This window comes from Phyllobates terribilis, unplaced genomic scaffold, assembly GCF_046119375.1.
Source record: "Phyllobates terribilis strain yellow unplaced genomic scaffold, ASM4611937v1 Scaffold_66__1_contigs__length_7565176, whole genome shotgun sequence".
In the NCBI taxonomy this organism is placed as follows: Eukaryota; Metazoa; Chordata; class Amphibia; order Anura; family Dendrobatidae; genus Phyllobates; species Phyllobates terribilis.
Genome location: NW_027362826.1, coordinates 5,984,641 through 6,005,293, shown reverse-complemented (window position 1 = coordinate 6,005,293; position 20,653 = coordinate 5,984,641). Strand labels below are relative to the sequence as shown.

Below are 20,653 nucleotides of genomic sequence, written 5' to 3'. Positions count from 1 at the left end.
CATTCAGCCAGCCAGGTATCCTGCCTGAAGTAGATGGAATGTGGCAATGGAACGCTGGCTGCGCGTGTCATAATAGGCTCTGAGCCTTTATATACCTGTGCACAGCAGCAGCCACCTTCAGTCTGCTGCTGGACAGCCAGCAGCAGCAGCAGCAGGAGAGGTATGTAATCAGGAGCCCTCCTGCTAAGGGTAGACAGCTGCTCGTTCCACCCCACCCCCCGCCTTAATTGGTTCTCCTCCCTTCCAACGGTGTTGAGGCGGGTGGGAACAGCAGGGGGTGAAGGTGCTGTGTTTAAAGAGGTGGAGTTATGCAGATCTAAAACGCGTGGATTGCAGCAGCAGCAAGCCGAAAAGTGCAGGCATGTAAGGGATCTAGAGGTTGACAACATGTCTTCTTAACGGGAGTCCAGGAGCTCATCTCCACAAATGGACTTTTCAGGATCCTTGGGTGGCTCCGTAGTTTGAAACCAATTCTGGTTATCGCTTCTCGGCCTTTTGGCTAAGATCAAGTGTAGTATCTTTCGAAAAGGCGGTTTTGGATGTTGGCCGCCCTAGTAGATTGATACATTATGCACACTGGGGTTTAGGCGCTTGTTAGTACGCCAGGTGGCTAATATAGTCATCTGGTGGAAAGCATGGCCCCCCAGGATCGACGCCATTGGGCCGGGGAAGATCGAAAGCCCGAAGTGTGAAGTGCCCCAGGAGTGGTGACCCTGGGGTGCCTCAACTCACTGGGATTGGGAACCCCACTTGAGTTTATGGCACATTTGCACTAGCACTTCAATATTTCTTTCTTCACACACACCCTTATTCCGGGCCTTCTGGCCTTAGGATGGGGAATTTTTCAATTCCCGGTCGAAGGTCCGGGCAGTATTATACTGTGAAACCTTCACTATTTATTTAATTTTTTTGTCACTGTGTGTCCACTTTTTCACGTGTGTCCACGTCCTTACTAGGATTTTGTCGGGATGCCGTTCCCTTACGGGTTCCTCTCTTGGCAGGTCTAGGGGGGGAGTGTGTGGCCATCAGGTTCCGCTCCCCCCTGAACCCCCCTGGCTCTCCTCTTTCTGGAGGAGAGCATTGTTGGCTCCCCTCTTCCGGGAGGGGAGCACAGTCTTTGGCTCCCAGTGCCTTGCTCGGGTGAGAACTCGGGCAGGTGCTGGGGGTAAGATTGGGTCGCCTCTGGCTCCGGCTGGAGGTGGCTATTTGTCCCTGTTCCTCGCTGTGGCCTTCTGGCTCGGAGGGACGGGGAATGGTTTGGGGGACTCTTCTCCTTTTGGAGAGGGTTTCAAGAAGACCAGCATCCTAGTGCACTTTTTTTGTGGCACTTGTCACTTTTTTAAGCGCACTCGGGTTTTGTACACGAATTCGGGCTTTCACGAATAAAAAAAAAAAGAAAAAAAAAAAAAAATCTGTTCTTATCAGTTTAATATCTGATACGTCCCCTATCTGGGGACCATATATTAAATGGATTTTTAGAACAGGGAGATGGAAAAAGAGCTTGCTCTGTCCACTCCACGCATTGACCTGGTATTGCAGTATCTCCAGGACCGGAGCACCCCTTCTTTAATGCAGTTTCTAAAATCAGAAAGAATTGAATTCAATGTTTTTTGTTCATTTTGCTTGTTTGTCGGATTTTGGGATGGACTCTTTGGCTTTGCTTTTCTTCTCCTCATTGGATTTTTCATGTTCAAAGTTGCAGAAGCCAGATTACAAGCTCATTTTGGTTCAACTTCAGCAACTGTGCATTGCATTGCCATGTAATGTGATGCAATGCTATCTTTCTAGCTCTCCCTTTTTACTTCCTTTTGGATAAACAGACATATTAGGCAAGCATTTTGGAGCTTTCACCTAAATAACTACAGGTGGTGAGATAAGCTGCACAATATAATTGACCTTTCAGTATATTGTTGCACACACACCATCTATTTAGCAAATGCCCTTGTTATCAACAGCAGCCTTTTAAACTCACCTGAGCTAACAGGTATGTGCGCTGGTTACTCTGCTGCGCTTAAAATTTCTTTTTTGGTTTGCTACAATGCCTTTTCTGAAACGTTGTCTCCTTCTGCTGGAACACTGACTTCTTTCATTTAATGCCTGCAGACTATAAAAGAGAACCCAACCCAAAAAGTTTGGTTGATTAGTCTGTGGCATTCTGTTAAACTGTTGCTTATGGCGGTCTCTGTGAGCTTCTCAGCGACATTCAGCCAGCCAGGTATCCTGCCTGCAGTAGATGGAATGTGGCAATGGAACGCTGGCTGCGCGTGTCATAATAGGCTCTGAGCCTTTATATACCTGTGCACAGCAGCAGCCACCTTCAGTCTGCTGCTGGACAGCCAGCAGCAGCAGCAGCAGGAGAGGTATGTAATCAGGAGCCCTCCTGCTAAGGGTAGACAGCTGCTCGTTCCACCCCACCCCCCGCCTTAATTGGTTCTCCTCCCTTCCAACGGTGTTGAGGCGGGTGGGAACAGCAGGGGGTGAAGGTGCTGTGTTTAAAGAGGTGGAGTTATGCAGATCTAAAACGCGTGGATTGCAGCAGCAGCAAGCCGAAAAGTGCAGGCATGTAAGGGATCTAGAGGTTGACAACATGTCTTCTTAACGGGAGTCCAGGAGCTCATCTCCACAAATGGACTTTTCAGGATCCTTGGGTGGCTCCGTAGTTTGAAACCAATTCTGGTTATCGCTTCTCGGCCTTTTGGCTAAGATCAAGTGTAGTATCTGTTCTTATCAGTTTAATATCTGATACGTCCCCTATCTGGGGACCATATATTAAATGGATTTTTAGAACAGGGAGATGGAAAAAGAGCTTGCTCTGTCCACTCCACGCATTGACCTGGTATTGCAGTATCTCCAGGACCGGTGCACCCCTTCTTTAATGCAGTTTCTAAAATCAGAAAGAATTGAATTCAATGTTTTTTGTTCATTTTGCTTGTTTGTCGGATTTTGGGATGGACTCTTTGGCTTTGCTTTTCTTCTCCTCATTGGATTTTTCATGTTCAAAGTTGCAGAAGCCAGATTACAAGCTCATTTTGGTTCAACTTCAGCAACTGTGCATTGCATTGCCATGTAATGTGATGCAATGCTATCTTTCTAGCTCTCCCTTTTTACTTCCTTTTGGATAAACAGACATATTAGGCAAGCATTTTGGAGCTTTCACCTAAATAACTACAGGTGGTGAGATAAGCTGCACAATATAATTGACCTTTCAGTATATTGTTGCACACACACCATCTATTTAGCAAATGCCCTTGTTATCAACAACAGCCTTTTAAACTCACCTGAGCTAACAGGTATGTGCGCTGGTTACTCTGCTGCGCTTAAAATTTCTTTTTTGGTTTGCTACAATGCCTTTTCTGAAACGTTGTCTCCTTCTGCTGGAACACTGACTTCTTTCATTTAATGCCTGCAGACTATAAAAGAGAACCCAACCCAAAAAGTTTGGTTGATTAGTCTGTGGCATTCTGTTAAACTGTTGCTTATGGCGGTCTCTGTGAGCTTCTCAGCGACATTCAGCCAGCCAGGTATCCTGCCTGCAGTAGATGGAATGTGGCAATGGAACGCTGGCTGCGCGTGTCATAATAGGTTCTGAGCCTTTATATACCTGTGCACAGCAGCAGCCACCTTCAGTCTGCTGCTGGACAGCCAGCAGCAGCAGCAGCAGGAGAGGTATGTAATCAGGAGCCCTCCTGCTAAGGGTAGACAGCTGCTCGTTCCACCCCACCCCCCGCCTTAATTGGTTCTCCTCCCTTCCAACGGTGTTGAGGCGGGTGGGAACAGCAGGGGGTGAAGGTGCTGTGTTTAAAGAGGTGGAGTTTTGCAGATCTAAAACGCGTGGATTGCAGCAGCAGCAAGCCGAAAAGTGCAGGCATGTAAGGGATCTAGAGGTTGACAACATGTCTTCTTAACGGGAGTCCAGGAGCTCATCTCCACAAATGGACTTTTCAGGATCCTTGGGTGGCTCCGTAGTTTGAAACCAATTCTGGTTATCGCTTCTCGGCCTTTTGGCTAAGATCAAGTGTAGTATCTGTTCTTATCAGTTTAATATCTGATACGTCCCCTATCTGGGGACCATATATTAAATGGATTTTTAGAACAGGGAGATGGAAAAAGAGCTTGCTCTGTCCACTCCACGCATTGACCTGGTATTGCAGTATCTCCAGGACCGGTGCACCCCTTCTTTAATGCAGTTTCTAAAATCAGAAAGAATTGAATTCAATGTTTTTTGTTCATTTTGCTTGTTTGTCGGATTTTGGGATGGACTCTTTGGCTTTGCTTTTCTTCTCCTCATTGGATTTTTCATGTTCAAAGTTGCAGAAGCCAGATTACAAGCTCATTTTGGTTCAACTTCAGCAACTGTGCATTGCATTGCCATGTAATGTGATGCAATGCTATCTTTCTAGCTCTCCCTTTTTACTTCCTTTTGGATAAACAGACATATTAGGCAAGCATTTTGGAGCTTTCACCTAAATAACTACAGGTGGTGAGATAAGCTGCACAATATAATTGACCTTTCAGTATATTGTTGCACACACACCATCTATTTAGCAAATGCCCTTGTTATCAACAGCAGCCTTTTAAACTCACCTGAGCTAACAGGTATGTGCGCTGGTTACTCTGCTGCGCTTAAAATTTCTTTTTTGGTTTGCTACAATGCCTTTTCTGAAACGTTGTCTCCTTCTGCTGGAACACTGACTTCTTTCATTTAATGCCTGCAGACTATAAAAGAGAACCCAACCCAAAAAGTTTGGTTGATTAGTCTGTGGCATTCTGTTAAACTGTTGCTTATGGCGGTCTCTGTGAGCTTCTCAGCGACATTCAGCCAGCCAGGTATCCTGCCTGCAGTAGATGGAATGTGGCAATGGAACGCTGGCTGCGCGTGTCATAATAGGCTCTGAGCCTTTATATACCTGTGCACAGCAGCAGCCACCTTCAGTCTGCTGCTGGACAGCCAGCAGCAGCAGCAGCAGGAGAGGTATGTAATCAGGAGGCCTCCTGCTAAGGGTAGACAGCTGCTCGTTCCACCCCACCCCCCGCCTTAATTGGTTCTCCTCCCTTCCAACGGTGTTGAGGCGGGTGGGAACAGCAGGGGGTGAAGGTGCTGTGTTTAAAGAGGTGGAGTTATGCAGATCTAAAACGCGTGGATTGCAGCAGCAGCAAGCCGAAAAGTGCAGGCATGTAAGGGATCTAGAGGTTGACAACATGTCTTCTTAACGGGAGTCCAGGAGCTCATCTCCACAAATGGACTTTTCAGGATCCTTGGGTGGCTCCGTAGTTTGAAACCAATTCTGGTTATCGCTTCTCGGCCTTTTGGCTAAGATCAAGTGTAGTATCTGTTCTTATCAGTTTAATATCTGATACGTCCCCTATCTGGGGACCATATATTAAATGGATTTTTAGAACAGGGAGATGGAAAAAGAGCTTGCTCTGTCCACTCCACGCATTGACCTGGTATTGCAGTATCTCCAGGACCGGTGCACCCCTTCTTTAATGCAGTTTCTAAAATCAGAAAGAATTGAATTCAATGTTTATTGTTCATTTTGCTTGTTTGTCGGATTTTGGGATGGACTCTTTGGCTTTGCTTTTCTTCTCCTCATTGGATTTTTCATGTTCAAAGTTGCAGAAGCCAGATTACAAGCTCATTTTGGTTCAACTTCAGCAACTGTGCATTGCATTGCCATGTAATGTGATGCAATGCTATCTTTCTAGCTCTCCCTTTTTACTTCCTTTTGGATAAACAGACATATTAGGCAAGCATTTTGGAGCTTTCACCTAAATAACTACAGGTGGTGAGATAAGCTGCACAATATAATTGACCTTTCAGTATATTGTTGCACACACACCATCTATTTAGCAAATGCCCTTGTTATCAACAGCAGCCTTTTAAACTCACCTGAGCTAACAGGTATGTGCGCTGGTTACTCTGCTGCGCTTAAAATTTCTTTTTTGGTTTGCTACAATGCCTTTTCTGAAACGTTGTCTCCTTCTGCTGGAACACTGACTTCTTTCATTTAATGCCTGCAGACTATAAAAGAGAACCCAACCCAAAAAGTTTGGTTGATTAGTCTGTGGCATTCTGTTAAACTGTTGCTTATGGCGGTCTCTGTGAGCTTCTCAGCGACATTCAGCCAGCCAGGTATCCTGCCTGCAGTAGATGGAATGTGGCAATGGAACGCTGGCTGCGCGTGTCATAATAGGCTCTGAGCCTTTATATACCTGTGCACAGCAGCAGCCACCTTCAGTCTGCTGCTGGACAGCCAGCAGCAGCAGCAGCAGGAGAGGTATGTAATCAGGAGCCCTCCTGCTAAGGGTAGACAGCTGCTCGTTCCACCCCACCCCCCGCCTTAATTGGTTCTCCTCCCTTCCAACGGTGTTGAGGCGGGTGGGAACAGCAGGGGGTGAAGGTGCTGTGTTTAAAGAGGTGGAGTTATGCAGATCTAAAACGCGTGGATTGCAGCAGCAGCAAGCCGAAAAGTGCAGGCATGTAAGGGATCTAGAGGTTGACAACATGTCTTCTTAACGGGAGTCCAGGAGCTCATCTCCACAAATGGACTTTTCAGGATCCTTGGGTGGCTCCGTAGTTTGAAACCAATTCTGGTTATCGCTTCTCGGCCTTTTGGCACGATCTATCAGGTTTACCTGTGTGGTCTTGCCTGTGAGGTGCTCTTGGTACCCTTTCTCTCGGCCTGGGGGGATCGTTCCTCTTCGGAGGGACTTAACCCCCCTGCTGCTATTGGGAGGAAGGATTAGTCCGGGAGCAACGGGAAGGGATCCCATGAAGGCTTGCGCCTTTCAGAGAGAAGAGTCGGTACGTTCCTGAGTGAAGGATGCCGGCAACGCTCACATATTCATCGGGTGATGCCCGGATGCGGAACACCGTGAGGATTGAAGTTGGAGCAGCATCGAGGATGGAGAAGAATTTGGACTACATCTGCCATAGGATTCTTCTTGGAGTTCTGGAGTTTCGGCGGGAAGACATATTCTGCTTCCAGGACAACGAGTACAAGGGGACATACACCATCACCTTCAAGAGCCAGGGATGCTGTCAGCAAATCGTACAAAAGGTAAACGAGAAAAACTACTTAGATGAGTTGGATGGACTAACCTTTTGTCTCTTGTATGCTTATGACGAGATCCCCATCGTGGTGCATTTCCCGAACCCCTTTGTGGAAGCTGCAGACATCTCGACCTACCTTACCCGCTATTGTGATGATCTGAGATACCTGGGTACTGTGAAGAACGCGGTAGGCTTCTGGTGCGGCAAGAGAAGGTATATGGCCCGTCTAAAGAGGGACCTTAGTGGAGTGGGAGGAATGCTACACCCTCCCTCAACCTTCGTAATCGGTAAGAGCAGAGGCTACTTATTTTATCCTGGAATGCCAGTATGTTGCAGGAACTGTGGACAAATGGGTCATACCCAAACGTCCTGCACGGGCAGGAAAGTAGACCGCTGCAATAATTGCAGCTGTTACGGACATTTAATGAAGGACTGTCCCGCTGGGAGGAAATGTAATCTCTGCGGTGAGGCGGGGCACATGTTCCGAGGATGCCCCAACAGGACCAGGACCAGGACCTACGCAGAAGCTGCATCTTCTGAAGCTGAGCCGATGCGCCCACCGGTCTTCACTGGCAGGCCGGCGTCGGAGGGCGGTTCGAAGGGCGAGAAGGCTGGGATGGAGCAGGGAGCCGGAGGCCCCTCTGGGGCGGCACCTGCATCGAAGTCCCTTAACGATGGGCGGACCTCGCATGGACCGGAGCGGGGGGGTCCTCCTTCTGGGAGGGTATCCTCCGTATCGATGGTTCCCGGTACCGATCCTGTTGGGCTGGAGGGTGGTGCCCCTGTGCGGTTGGCTACAGGGGACCACGCAGCGATGGCCTCAGGATCTTCCAGGGCGATTAGCCAGCCAGATGAGGGGGCTTTGCTTCGAGGTGGCGAACATCAGGAAATCTGTGTTGCTGATCTTGTCCTGATGGACCAGTCTCCCCCCCTGGAGGAGGTGGAGGAAGAGGAGGACTGCACCAGTGACCTAGTGGAGTCTGCCCCGAAAAAGAGACGGAATGTCGAATCCCCAGCGTCTCCTGGAATGTGGCTGGGAACCGTGACCTACGAGGGGGCAACCGCCGGCTCACAGAATATCGAGTCGTTTGGGTCTTCTAGCCCGGATGTCCTGGAGCAATTTGATATACAGGGCTTTGAGTCAGGTGTCCTCATGGAAGATCCACCACCCTGACCTATGAATGCCCACAATAAGACTTGTCTCACTGAATGTGAGGTCATTAAAGAGCCCAGTTCGTAGGGCTGCTCTATTCAAGTATTTAGAAACCACTGACTTTGACATATGTTTATTACAGGAATGCGGGATACAACATGCACTAAATTATAATGATATCAAGACAGATTGGAGACTGGGGCCCTCCATCTGGTCTGGCTCCAATGACAACAAGTCAGCGGGGGTGGGCTTCCTCTGTCGTGGGAGAAATATTACTATAAATGCTGTCACAGAAATAGTACCAGGCAGAGTGGTTTTAGTGCATTTTAAATTTAATGGTTTTACCCTACGTGTAATGAATATTTATGCTCCCCCTGATAAGCAAGAGAGAATTAATTTATTTGGGATATTGCCATTGTACTGTACTGGGTCATCTCCCCTGGTCGTAGGGGGTGATTTTAATTGTCTTTGTGCTAGTGAACAACGAGCAGGGGGTGACCCTTTACGCAAATTGGATAAGTCATGTCATCTATTGAAAGATTTTATAACTGATTTTAAATTATGCGATGCGTGGAGGTCACTCCTGCCGACGGACCCTGGTTATACGTGGTCCGGAAGAGGGGTGTCCTCCAGGATCGATTTTATTTTCCTATCAGATGATTTTAACCCTGTAAAATGTGTTTTAACATCAAATATATTTTCTGACCATAAGGGCTTGGAGGTGCATCTAGAATACCGGGATGAACAGAGGGTCAACAGGGGCCTCTGGCGTCTAAGTACTTACCTGCTGGAGGACCCTCTGATTCGACAAGACTTTGGTAAAGCCTATCAAGCCTGGCGGCGACAAAAACCTTCTGATGCCCCTATGGTAACCTGGTGGGAAAATTTGAAAAAAAAAGTCAGAATGTTTTTTATAAAAGCAGGGAGACGTAAAGCTAGAGAGAAAAAAAGATGTTTTAGTGATCTTAACACCAAACTGCAAACACTTTTTAAATTCAAAGAGCTAGGGGTGGAGGTGGGAGATGATATTGCTAGCCTAAAAACTGAAATTCAGAACTGCATAGACACAAAGGGGAAAGAGATTATTTTTAACTCTAGAGTGCAGCACTTGGAGGAGGGGGAGAAGTGCTCTCGCTTCTTCTTCAAAAAAGTCATGGATAAAAGAGAAGTGATCACAAATCTAGAGGGTGAAACATCTATGCAGGGAATGTTGAATGCTACTTTTAACTTTTATAAGCATCTTTTTAGTAAAAAGTGTATAGATGAGTCCTTTTTATCTGATGCTCTTAATGATCTCGATTTTAAGTTAAATTTTACAGACCAGGAGTTTTTAGAACGCGATATTGTTTTAGAGGAATTATTTTATGTTTTTAAAAGTTTCTCTAAGGGTAAAGCACCTGGGTGTGACGGACTACCTGTAGAATTTTACCTTACTTTTTGGGACATTTTAAAAGAGGACCTTTTTATGCTTTTTAAAGAAGTTTTTATTTGTGAACAGTTGCCATTTTCGTGGAGGAGAGGAGTGGTGTCTTTGATATATAAAAAAGGTGACCGCAGTACTCTAGCGAATTGGAGACCCATAACTCTCCTAAATGTTGATTACAAGGTACTTGCTAAGGTGGTTGCAGACCGGCTCAGGAGTGTCATTGCCAAACTAATCCAGCCTGAGCAGGTTTGTAGTGTACCAGGCAGAAGTATTTCAGAGGTTTTAAACGTATTAAGGGATGTAATTTGGTATTCCAGAGACCGGGGTCAAAATGTAGCTCTTTTAGCCCTAGATTTTGAAAAAGCTTTCGATAGAGTCTCTCATAGATTTCTTTTTAGAGTTTTAAAAAGAATGGGTATCCCTAATATGCTTTTAAATTGTATTAAGATTTTATATAAAAATTGTTTTAGTCAAATTTCTCTTAATGGCTTTTTAACAGATGGAGTTCCCCTTGAGTCCGGAGTGAAGCAGGGATGCCCCTTGTCGCCCATCCTGTTCATCTGCGCCATGGAGCCCCTGCTGAGCGCAATAAGGAAAGACAAAGTGATTAGAGGGGTTCCTGTTCCAGGTGGAGGTGGCAGTGATGTGAGAGTCTTTGGCTACATGGATGACGTGACGGTTGTGTGCGTGGACCCTGCTTCCCTCCGGAGGGCGGTGTTGCGCATTGAATTTTTTTCCCAGGCATCCGGGTTTAAACTTAATTTAAATAAATCTGAATGTCTGACTTTGGGATCCTGGGACACCGCCCAACTCCCGCAGCTCACTATAAAACGAGACAATGTAAAAATTCTTGGAGTTGTTTTTAACGAGGAGAATGTGGGAACTCAAAGCTGGGAGAATGTCATAGAAAAAATGTCAAAGAAAATATCATTTTGGGGTTTGAGGTCCCTAACAATGGAGGGGAAAATTTTAATTATAAAATCAGTGTTGTTACCCCTCATACTGTATATAGCTATGGTGTACCCCCCCTCTGATGTTTTAATTAAAAAAATGACTAGGATGATCTTTATGTTTTTATGGAACTCCAAAATGGAAAAATTAAGGCGAGAAATAATGAGGAAGAATAAAATGAACGGCGGAAGGGATGTCCCCGATTTACATATTTATTTGTATTTAAATTATTTCTGCTTTTGTTTCAAACATTTTAATGGTAATAGTGCGCTAAGTTATTTTTTAAAATATACTTGTGGGATGATTTTTAAAAGATGGTTTAAGTTGTCGTTGAATTCCCCTGTTTTACTATGCCCCCCCAAACACCAAGCAATCTTAGAAAAGACTGTTCGATTTTATAGCCTTGGTGATTTTAATATGGACATTTTTAAAGACCGCAAGAAGCTTTTATCTTTTCTGAGGAGGAATGAAGATGTGACCCCCATAGTAAATTTCTCAGAAGAGAGATCGAAGCAAGTTTGGAAGAATGTCTTCGGGAAATTCTTAGCAAATGGACATAAGGACATCGCATGGATGGTGGTCCACCAGTGCCTCCCCACCAGAGAATTTCAACACAGGAGAGGCCTGGTGGCCAGAGCCAAATGCCCCAGAGACTCATGTGTTAATGACGAAACCACCTTGCACCTTATGTGGAATTGCCCATTTGCACAGGAACTTTGGCACAAAGTTGGGATTCTTTTAAAATGGACTTGCGGTTTAAGAGATTTTAACCATGAATATGTTTTATATGGCCTTTTTAAATGTCCGACCCCTCAACAGTATTGTATATGTTGGTGTATGATTAACTGTTTTAAAGACGTCCTTTGGAAGGCACGCAATATTTTACTTTTTAAACGTGATGCTATTTCTGTGAAGGATTGTCTTAAAATTGCTTTTAGCCAGATGTATATTTATTACTTGAGGGATGTCAAATGTATTGGGAGGAGGGATGCTAATCGTATATGGGGTTTTTATGGGTGGAATTCTGTGTTTTAATAATGTACTGTTTGTGTTGTTGTTTTTGATTGTAAACCATCTTTTACGCACTTAATAAATTATGTTGAAACCTGATCTGTTCTTATCAGTTTAATATCTGATACGTCCCCTATCTGGGGACCATATATTAAATGGATTTTTAGAACAGGGAGATGGAAAAAGAGCTTGCTCTGTCCACTCCACGCATTGACCTGGTATTGCAGTATCTCCAGGACCGGTGCACCCCTTCTTTAATGCAGTTTCTAAAATCAGAAAGAATTGAATTCAATGTTTTTTGTTCATTTTGCTTGTTTGTCGGATTTTGGGATGGACTCTTTGGCTTTGCTTTTCTTCTCCTCATTGGATTTTTCATGTTCAAAGTTGCAGAAGCCAGATTACAAGCTCATTTTGGTTCAACTTCAGCAACTGTGCATTGCATTGCCATGTAATGTGATGCAATGCTATCTTTCTAGCTCTCCCTTTTTACTTCCTTTTGGATAAACAGACATATTAGGCAAGCATTTTGGAGCTTTCACCTAAATAACTACAGGTGGTGAGATAAGCTGCACAATATAATTGACCTTTCAGTATATTGTTGCACACACACCATCTATTTAGCAAATGCCCTTGTTATCAACAGCAGCCTTTTAAACTCACCTGAGCTAACAGGTATGTGCGCTGGTTACTCTGCTGCGCTTAAAATTTCTTTTTTGGTTTGCTACAATGCCTTTTCTGAAACGTTGTCTCCTTCTGCTGGAACACTGACTTCTTTCATTTAATGCCTGCAGACTATAAAAGAGAACCCAACCCAAAAAGTTTGGTTGATTAGTCTGTGGCATTCTGTTAAACTGTTGCTTATGGCGGTCTCTGTGAGCTTCTCAGCGACATTCAGCCAGCCAGGTATCCTGCCTGCAGTAGATGGAATGTGGCAATGGAACGCTGGCTGCGCGTGTCATAATAGGCTCTGAGCCTTTATATACCTGTGCACAGCAGCAGCCACCTTCAGTCTGCTGCTGGACAGCCAGCAGCAGCAGCAGCAGGAGAGGTATGTAATTGACGCGCCCCTGGGCCTGTGTCGCGCTGCGGTGCGCACGCGGGAGCTTACCCGGAGCCGGATCCGTGGAGGGTTGTAGTCTCGTGGCGGTGACCCGGTCCGTGCCCAGGGAGTCAAACTGGACGGCAGTCTACTAGTAGTAAATAGTTGATGACTACGCCACCCGTTGAGTGCAGCCAGGGAGCTGCTGCTGCGGGGCAGACCGCTGAGGCCGATGGTAGGATTATGCAGCGTGATAGTATAACCCCCAACGGGAGGGGTATGGTCTCAGGGCAGCCGACGTGGATGATGGGGGTAGCAGGAACCACTCAGAGACGGTACGGTGTAGTTCAGGGTCTTTACTGGTAACAACGATAGACCCTCCCGGAGTACTTGCTAGCGAACGGGGCCTGGTCAGTCCTTGAGCAGATGGGATCTCCCCTGGCCAGGCGTAGTTGTAGGCCTCCCAAACTGACTGTACTCTTCTGGCTACCTTGCTAGAAGCTGATGTAAGTAGCCCACGTCCCTGAGTGTACCGTGTGGTGCTCACCCGTATGGCCGGTGACTCGGGGCCTTCTAATGGCTTCCGCTCCACGATGGCGGTGCTGGTCCCACGCGTGTGACCGTGCCTTCGGGCTTCTGGGCCAGAGGACCTGAAATCCCCTGCCTGACGGATTCTGCTGCTGGGTAAGAGTTAGCCCCCACAGCCTCGGACTCCGGGTCCGGAAAGAAGTCTTCTTAGTCAGGGCGAGCTCTGCAGCTGCCAGCCCCTGACTCCTTGTAACTCTGCTGTTTCCTATGCTGCTTCTTGTCTCTACTCCACTTGTCTCCAGGCTCAGGCCCCTGGACAGGGCCTGCCTGTGGAGCAGAGCCCATAGAGCAGCTCTGCTCCCTGTCTTCTCCTCTCAGAACTCCCTACTCTGCCTCAGCCCCAGGTTTATATAGGGGAAGTCCTTCCCCTCCCAAGACTGGGCAGGAGGTGTGGCATGCACAGGATCCCTGACCAAAGGACCTCCCACCTGCTCTCAGACGTAATATCTCTATCACTGTGGCAACCAGACCCCTGGGGTGTCACATTCCCCCCTAGTGAAATTTAGTAGTCCGGGACTAAACATATTTTTGTAACATAACAAAGTATAAACAATAACATTACAATAAGGAAACGCATAAAGCTGGTCACGGCGTGTCCGTAACCGGGTGCAGTCTTTGAAGAAAGCAAGGTGTCCATTTCACCAAAACAGGGAGACGTAACCAGGTAGGGGTCTGTCCTACCCCGAGTCCTTAACAGTCTTTTAGTCCATCCTGGGTTACGCTCCACTAACTGTACAAAGGATTCCCGGTAAATCCACCAAGGACTCCTATAAATAACTGGAAACACATAATATTTACAAGATATGGCCGCTCTCAGTCCTCGGCCAGTGGGGATAAGGATTGGCTGCTCACAGTCCTCAGCCTGTGGGGAGATGGGAGGGATGCTCACAGTCCTCAGCCTGGTTAAGGATAGGGGACACACGGGAACAGTTCACACTTGTCCCAACGGGGACCATATTTTAATTAGCAACACAAGTACCCCTACGGGTAACTATGTACAGTTCCACTTTACCGTACTTCAGTAACGGCATCCTCCTGCTCCTTCTTGTGTGTAGGCTTCAGACCCGTCCGGGTCCTCTTGGCTTTCCTCGTATTGGTAGTACTGCAGCTCCTCCTTGGTTAACGTGGAGGGCGTACAGTCCTTTTGCACCTGGGGAGTTCAGGCCTTGCGACCAGGCGTGGAGAGGGTCGCCGTTGATGACGCCCGGGGTCAGAGGGTGCAACTTTGGGCCTGGGCGCGGGCTGGTGGTGGTAGTGCCCAGGGCTGGAGGGCTTGGCCGCAGGGCTTGTTGCGGGGGCTGGAGCAGGTCGGTGTCTGCAGCGCCCGAAATCGGCGGCTCCACCAGGGGGCCCGGGAGCAGGCTGACGCTGGCAGCGTCCGGGACAGGGAGACTCCTCTTACCTGCTCCCGCGACCGCTCCTGCGTCACGCGTCTTCTCCCGGCGCTGGTCGGGGCCGGCGACGACTGGGGCACTGCCGATGCTGGGCAGCTTAGTCTGCTGCCGGTCCGCCATCTTGCTGTCCGTTCCTGGTGTCCTCCTCCCCCCTAGTGGACCGTGGCCTACCTTCCGGAGATCCTCTTCCGTAGGCCGCGGCTCCGCAGTCAATCGTCGGGGTAGAGGACCTGGCGTCGCGCTCCTGTGACGTCGGCGTCTGCTGGGCTCCTTCCAGGACCTTACGCAACGTCCGGACGTGAGGCGGGGCTTCAGTTCTCGCGCGCTTTCGGAGTCCACGCCCCTCTTCTTCCCGCGCGGCGTCCTCAAGATGGCGTCCAATGGCGGGAAAACTCCACGGATGGCGGGAAGAAGGTCGAAGATGGCACCGGATGGCGGGAAAACTTCGCGGATGGCGGGAAGAAGGTAGAAGATGGCGCCGGATGGCGGGAAACCTCCACGGATAGCGGGAATCTTCACCACTGGTAAGTTTGAACAGTCTTTGCTTTTCAGGCACGCAGTACCCGGTGGTTGCGGGCACGAGATCCTGCCGACTACGCCAAAGTTGACGCGCCCCTGGGCCTGTGTCGCGCTGCGGTGCGCACGCGGGAGCTTACCCAGAGCCGGATCCGTGGAGGGTTGTAGTCTCGTGGCGGTGACCCGGTCCGTGCCCAGGGAGTCAAACTGGACGGCAGTCTACTAGTAGTAAATAGTTGATGACTACGCCACCCGTTGAGTGCAGCCAGGGAGCTGCTGCTGCGGGGCAGACCGCTGAGGCCGATGGTAGGATTATGCAGCGTGATAGTATAACCCCCAACGGGAGGGGTATGGTCTCAGGGCAGCCGACGTGGATGATGGGGGTAGCAGGAACCACTCAGAGACGGTACGGTGTAGTTCAGGGTCTTTACTGGTAACAACGATAGACCCTCCCGGAGTACTTGCTAGCGAACGGGGCCTGGTCAGTCCTTGAGCAGATGGGATCTCCCCTGGCCAGGCGTAGTTGTAGGCCTCCCAAACTGACTGTACTCTTCTGGCTACCTTGCTAGAAGCTGATGTAAGTAGCCCACGTCCCTGAGTGTACCGTGTGGTGCTCACCCGTATGGCCGGTGACTCGGGGCCTTCTAATGGCTTCCGCTCCACGATGGCGGTGCTGGTCCCACGCGTGTGACCGTGCCTTCGGGCTTCTGGGCCAGAGGACCTGAAATCCCCTGCCTGACGGATTCTGCTGCTGGGTAAGAGTTAGCCCCCACAGCCTCGGACTCCGGGTCCGGAAAGAAGTCTTCTTAGTCAGGGCGAGCTCTGCAGCTGCCAGCCTCTGACTCCTTGTAACTCTGCTGTTTCCTATGCTGCTTCTTGTCTCTACTCCACTTGTCTCCAGGCTCAGGCCCCTGGACAGGGCCTGCCTGTGGAGCAGAGCCCATAGAGCAGCTCTGCTCCCTGTCTTCTCCTCTCAGAACTCCCTACTCTGCCTCAGCCCCAGGTTTATATAGGGGAAGTCCTTCCCCTCCCAAGACTGGGCAGGAGGTGTGGCATGCACAGGATCCCTGACCAAAGGACCTCCCACCTGCTCTCAGACGTAATATCTCTATCACTGTGGCAACCAGACCCCTGGGGTGTCACATAATCAGGAGCCCTCCTGCTAAGGGTAGACAGCTGCTCGTTCCACCCCACCCCCCGCCTTAATTGGTTCTCCTCCCTTCCAACGGTGTTGAGGCGGGTGGGAACAGCAGGGGGTGAAGGTGCTGTGTTTAAAGAGGTGGAGTTATGCAGATCTAAAACGCGTGGATTGCAGCAGCAGCAAGCCAAAAAGTGCAGGCATGTAAGGGATCTAGAGGTTGACAACATGTCTTCTTAACGGGAGTCCAGGAGCTCATCTCCACAAATGGACTTTTCAGGATCCTTGGGTGGCTCCGTAGTTTGAAACCAATTCTGGTTATCGCTTCTCGGCCTTTTGGCTAAGATCAAGTGTAGTATCTGTTCTTATCAGTTTAATATCTGATACGTCCCCTATCTGGGGACCATATATTAAATGGATTTTTAGAACAGGGAGATGGAAAAAAAGCTTGCTCTGTCCACTCCACGCATTGACCTGGTATTGCAGTATCTCCAGGACCGGTGCACCCCTTCTTTAATGCAGTTTCTAAAATCAGAAAGAATTGAATTCAATGTTTTTGGTTCATTTTGCTTGTTTGTCGGATTTTGGGATGGACTCTTTGGCTTTGCTTTTCTTCTCCTCATTGGATTTTTCATGTTCAAAGTTGCAGAAGCCAGATTACAAGCTCATTTTGGTTCAACTTCAGCAACTGTGCATTGCATTGCCATGTAATGTGATGCAATGCTATCTTTCTAGCTCTCCCTTTTTACTTCCTTTTGGATAAACAGACATATTAGGCAAGCATTTTGGAGCTTTCACCTAAATAACTACAGGTGGTGAGATAAGCTGCACAATATAATTGACCTTTCAGTATATTGTTGCACACACACCATCTATTTAGCAAATGCCCTTGTTATCAACAGCAGCCTTTTAAACTCACCTGAGCTAACAGGTATGTGCGCTGGTTACTCTGCTGCGCTTAAAATTTCTTTTTTGGTTTGCTACAATGCCTTTTCTGAAACGTTGTCTCCTTCTGCTGGAACACTGACTTCTTTCATTTAATGCCTGCAGACTATAAAAGAGAACCCAACCCAAAAAGTTTGGTTGATTAGTCTGTGGCATTCTGTTAAACTGTTGCTTATGGCGGTCTCTGTGAGCTTCTCAGCGACATTCAGCCAGCCAGGTATCCTGCCTGCAGTAGATGGAATGTGGCAATGGAACGCTGGCTGCGCGTGTCATAATAGGCTCTGAGCCTTTATATACCTGTGCACAGCAGCAGCCACCTTCAGTCTGCTGCTGGACAGCCAGCAGCAGCAGCAGCAGGAGAGGTATGTAATCAGGAGCCCTCCTGCTAAGGGTAGACAGCTGCTCGTTCCACCCCACCCCCCGCCTTAATTGGTTCTCCTCCCTTCCAACGGTGTTGAGGCGGGTGGGAACAGCAGGGGGTGAAGGTGCTGTGTTTAAAGAGGTGGAGTTATGCAGATCTAAAACGCGTGGATTGCAGCAGCAGCAAGCCGAAAAGTGCAGGCATGTAAGGGATCTAGAGGTTGACAACATGTCTTCTTAACGGGAGTCCAGGAGCTCATCTCCACAAATGGACTTTTCAGGATCCTTGGGTGGCTCCGTAGTTTGAAACCAATTCTGGTTATCGCTTCTCAGCCTTTTGGCTAAGATCAAGTGTAGTATCTGTTCTTATCAGTTTAATATCTAATACGTCCCCTATCTGGGGACCATATATTAAATGGATTTTTAGAACAGGGAGATGGAAAAAGAGCTTGCTCTGTCCACTCCACGCATTGACCTGGTATTGCAGTATCTCCAGGACCGGTGCACCCCTTCTTTAATGCAGTTTCTAAAATCAGAAAGAATTGAATTCAATGTTTTTTGTTCATTTTGCTTGTTTGTCGGATTTTGGGATGGACTCTTTGGCTTTGCTTTTCTTCTCCTCATTGGATTTTTCATGTTCAAAGTTGCAGAAGCCAGATTACAAGCTCATTTTGGTTCAACTTCAGCAACTGTGCATTGCATTGCCATGTAATGTGATGCAATGCTATCTTTCTAGCTCTCCCTTTTTACTTCCTTTTGGATAAACAGACATATTAGGCAAGCATTTTGGAGCTTTCACCTAAATAACTACAGGTGGTGAGATAAGCTGCACAATATAATTGACCTTTCAGTATATTGTTGCACACACACCATCTATTTAGCAAATGCCCTTGTTATCAACAGCAGCCTTTTAAACTCACCTGAGCTAACAGGTATGTGCGCTGGTTACTCTGCTGCGCTTAAAATTTCTTTTTTGGTTTGCTACAATGCCTTTTCTGAAACGTTGTCTCCTTCTGCTGGAACACTGACTTCTTTCATTTAATGCCTGCAGACTATAAAAGAGAACCCAACCCAAAAAGTTTGGTTGATTAGTCTGTGGCATTCTGTTAAACTGTTGCTTATGGCGGTCTCTGTGAGCTTTTCAGGATCCTTGGGTGGCTCCGTAGTTTGAAACCAATTCTGGTTATCGCTTCTCGGCCTTTTGGCTAAGATCAAGTGTAGTATCTTTTGAAAAGGCAGTTTTGTCCTTGGGCTGCCCTTGTAAATTGATGCATATTACACACTGGTTTCGTGCACTTGTTAGTACGCCAGGTGGCTCATAGAGTTATCTGATGGAAAACATGGCCCTCCAGGATCGAAGTCACTAGGCTGGGTAAGTGTGAGGGCTTTGGAGCAATGTGCCCCAGGAGTAGGCGCCCTGGTGGGAGTCCAAGCTTACTGGGACTGGGAACCCCAGAAAGACTTGGCTTCGTAGCACGCCGCACCTTTGCCAATCATACTTTCTGAGCAACCCCCCCTATTCCTGGCCTCCGGGCTAGGAAGGGGAATTTTTATAAACCCGGTCGGAGGTCCGGTCAGCTTTGGGCTGAGAAACCAACACAGGCTCCAGCTCCACTAGGGTGGCAGCCTAGATGGAAGCTGGGAGCACGAAAACGGCTCTTCTCCGGCTTCGGCTAGGGAGAGCATCGGAGATCCCTGACCCTCGCTGTGGCCTTCTGGCTCGGAGGGATGGGGATGGTTTATTGGGGACCCTCTCCTCCGGGAAGGGTCCACATGAATCCTCGCCTCGTGCGCTGTTTTGGTGTGACTTCGGTCACATTTTTCAGTGCCTTGGATGCAGCTTCAATCAAAAAATCTGTTCTTATCAGTTTAATATCTGATACGTCCCCTATCTGGGGACCATATATTAAATGGATTTTTAGAACAGGGAGATGGAAAAAGAGCTTGCTCTGTCCACTCCACGCATTGACCTGGTATTGCAGTATCTCCAGGACCGGTGCACCCCTTCTTTAATGCAGTTTCTAAAATCAGAAAGAATTGAATTCAATGTTTTTTGTTCATTTTGCTTGTTTGTCGGATTTTGGGATGGACTCTTTGGCTTTGCTTTTCTTCTCCTCATTGGATTTTTCATGTTCAAAGTTGCAGAAGCCAGATTACAAGCTCATTTTGGTTCAACTTCAGCAACTGTGCATTGCATTGCCATGTAATGTGATGCAATGCAATCTTTCTAGCTCTCCCTTTTTACTTCCTTTTGGATAAACAGACATATTAGGCAAGCATTTTGGAGCTTTCACCTAAATAACTACAGGTGGTGAGATAAGCTGCACAATATAATTGACCTTTCAGTATATTGTTGTACACACACCATCTATTTAGCAAATGCCCTTGTTATCAACAGCAGCCTTTTAAACTCACCTGAGCTAACAGGTATGTGCGCTGGTTACTCTGCTGCGCTTAAAATTTCTTTTTTGGTTTGCTACAATGCCTTTTCTGAAACGTTGTCTCCTTCTGCTGGAACACTGACTTCTTTCATTTAATGCCTGCAGACTATAAAAGAGAACCCAACCCAAAAAGTTTGGTTGATTAGTCTGTGGCATTCTGTTAAACTGTTGCTTATGGCGGTCTCTGTGAGCTTCTCAGCGACATTCAGCCAGCCAGGTATCCTGCCTGCAGTAGATGGAATGTGGCAATGGAACGCTGGCTGCGCGTGTCATAATAGGCTCTGAGCCTTTATATACCTGTGCACAGCAGCAGCCACCTTCAGTCTGCTGCTGGACAGCCAGCAGCAGCAGCAGCAGGAGAGGTATGTAATCAGGAGCCCTCCTGCTAAGGGTAGACAGCTGCTCGTTCCACCCCACCCCCCGCCTTAATTGGTTCTCCTCCCTTCCAACGGTGTTGAGGCGGGTGGGAACAGCAGGGGGTGAAGGTGCTGTGTTTAAAGAGGTGGAGTTATGCAGATCTAAAACGCGTGGATTGCAGCAGCAGCAAGCCGAAAAGTGCAGGCATGTAAGGGATCTAGAGGTTGACAACATGTCTTCTTAACGGGAGTCCAGGAGCTCATCTCCACAAATGGACTTT

The 20,653-nt window shown here is 47.8% G+C and overlaps 8 non-coding genes and 2 pseudogenes across 8 annotated transcripts; all 10 read left to right on the top strand.

Annotated features, from left to right (window-relative positions):
• The first annotated feature begins 479 nt into the window (after positions 1–479).
• On the top strand, positions 480–571 carry LOC141193793 (U2 spliceosomal RNA; annotated as a pseudogene).
• A 796-nt stretch (positions 572–1,367) lies between these two features.
• Positions 1,368–1,564, top strand: LOC141193732 (U2 spliceosomal RNA). Its single transcript, XR_012266601.1, has one exon. It is a non-coding gene; the product is annotated as a U2 spliceosomal RNA (small nuclear RNA).
• A 1,115-nt stretch (positions 1,565–2,679) lies between these two features.
• LOC141193848 (U2 spliceosomal RNA) lies at positions 2,680–2,870 on the top strand. Its single transcript, XR_012266654.1, has one exon. It is a non-coding gene; the product is annotated as a U2 spliceosomal RNA (small nuclear RNA).
• A 1,115-nt stretch (positions 2,871–3,985) lies between these two features.
• LOC141193847 (U2 spliceosomal RNA) lies at positions 3,986–4,176 on the top strand. The gene has a single exon (XR_012266653.1). It is a non-coding gene; the product is annotated as a U2 spliceosomal RNA (small nuclear RNA).
• Positions 4,177–5,291: 1,115 nt separating this feature from the next.
• On the top strand, positions 5,292–5,482 carry LOC141193846 (U2 spliceosomal RNA). The gene has a single exon (XR_012266652.1). It is a non-coding gene; the product is annotated as a U2 spliceosomal RNA (small nuclear RNA).
• A 6,175-nt stretch (positions 5,483–11,657) lies between these two features.
• Positions 11,658–11,847, top strand: LOC141193649 (U2 spliceosomal RNA). The gene has a single exon (XR_012266544.1). It is a non-coding gene; the product is annotated as a U2 spliceosomal RNA (small nuclear RNA).
• Positions 11,848–16,590: 4,743 nt separating this feature from the next.
• LOC141194290 (U2 spliceosomal RNA) lies at positions 16,591–16,781 on the top strand. The gene has a single exon (XR_012267076.1). It is a non-coding gene; the product is annotated as a U2 spliceosomal RNA (small nuclear RNA).
• A 1,115-nt stretch (positions 16,782–17,896) lies between these two features.
• Positions 17,897–18,087, top strand: LOC141193581 (U2 spliceosomal RNA). The gene has a single exon (XR_012266487.1). It is a non-coding gene; the product is annotated as a U2 spliceosomal RNA (small nuclear RNA).
• Positions 18,088–18,760: 673 nt separating this feature from the next.
• On the top strand, positions 18,761–18,876 carry LOC141193760 (U2 spliceosomal RNA; annotated as a pseudogene).
• Positions 18,877–19,400: 524 nt separating this feature from the next.
• On the top strand, positions 19,401–19,582 carry LOC141193601 (U2 spliceosomal RNA). Its single transcript, XR_012266507.1, has one exon. It is a non-coding gene; the product is annotated as a U2 spliceosomal RNA (small nuclear RNA).
• Positions 19,583–20,653: the final 1,071 nt, after the last annotated feature.